Consider the following 1,249-nt stretch of genomic DNA (forward strand, 5'->3'; position numbering starts at 1 on the left):
GGCCTTGTGACACCAATTTTTGCCACTATATGGCGTCATCATATCACCATCCATGGTGATGGCGCCAAGACCAACTTCTTTGGTCGCGCCATGTCCTTTTGTAGGACATCAATCCTTGTAGACATATTTGCAGCATGTGATCTCGTCACTTTAACACTTTAAGCATTTGAGATCAAGATGAGACTTAGTGGGGACAAACCACGACAATTCACGTCATTCCACTTGAACACTTGTGTTCTTATCTCCCCCTAACGGCGGGAATATTATCTCATCAAAGTGACAATCCACAATTTAACGGTGAATGAGATCGCCTGACAAGGTTCCTACATATGCGGATTATAGGTGGCGGTTCATATCCAACCTAAATTTATTCATCTCAAATGACCTATCATTGTACGCAGTGGCAGTGCGATTTGGCACCTAGAAATAACATCTAGCCGAGCTCAAGGATTGGAGATCCGTTTCAATCCTACCGAGCTCAAGGATTGCAATTTCTTGTCAATCCTGGTACACAGTCACGAGCTGTAGTACAACAAAATTCAATGATGGTGGGTCGTAAATGAATAGTAAAGCTGCATGCAAATATTGCGTAGCCCCAAGACGCAATAGAAAGAGTGGTGCGCATCAATAATGTTCGAGCGACAAGCTAAAGTTGCTTGGTCGTAGCCTCGGTGAGACCGTATTGCGTGTGAACATGGGGTACAGGACACTTCAACTTACATCCCGATGAACTTCTTTAAAGAATGGGTAGTGAGCCCGTAGAAGTATAAGCAGCATAAACAGTAGATAATAGTGTAACACGTGACCAGTGTGTTAACACTTCAACTAACACCATAAAGCATAAAAAGGTGTCCGCAAGTTGGTTGTATCTATCTACATAGTTTGATGTAAGAATAGAATGTTCACTTTTGTGTTATTTAGCGTAGGAATGTCTCACTCCTTATTTAGCTAAAGAATAGGCTTTCAAAACGAGCAATGAGCATTGCAGGGGGCCAATGCGACATCGAGGAAAGGCCGGTGCACCTCAATTGCTTGAGGAATTGACCGGACGACCTCCAGGAAGTTGGAGTCGTGTTCGGGTGACGTCAATGTCCCCCGAGTCACCACCATGCTTCATGGTGATGCTAGATCTCGAATGTCTTCGTTTTTGAGTCGGAAGAATGGATGTCCATGAGAATTTCTCAAAATTTGGACCATTATATCTCTTCCAGGTTGACCCTAATTTGGGTTCAAACCAAAGCCTATATGA

The sequence above is a fragment of the Fragaria vesca genome, linkage group LG5 (genome assembly GCF_000184155.1).
Source record: "Fragaria vesca subsp. vesca linkage group LG5, FraVesHawaii_1.0, whole genome shotgun sequence".
NCBI classification, from domain to species: domain Eukaryota; kingdom Viridiplantae; phylum Streptophyta; class Magnoliopsida; order Rosales; family Rosaceae; genus Fragaria; species Fragaria vesca.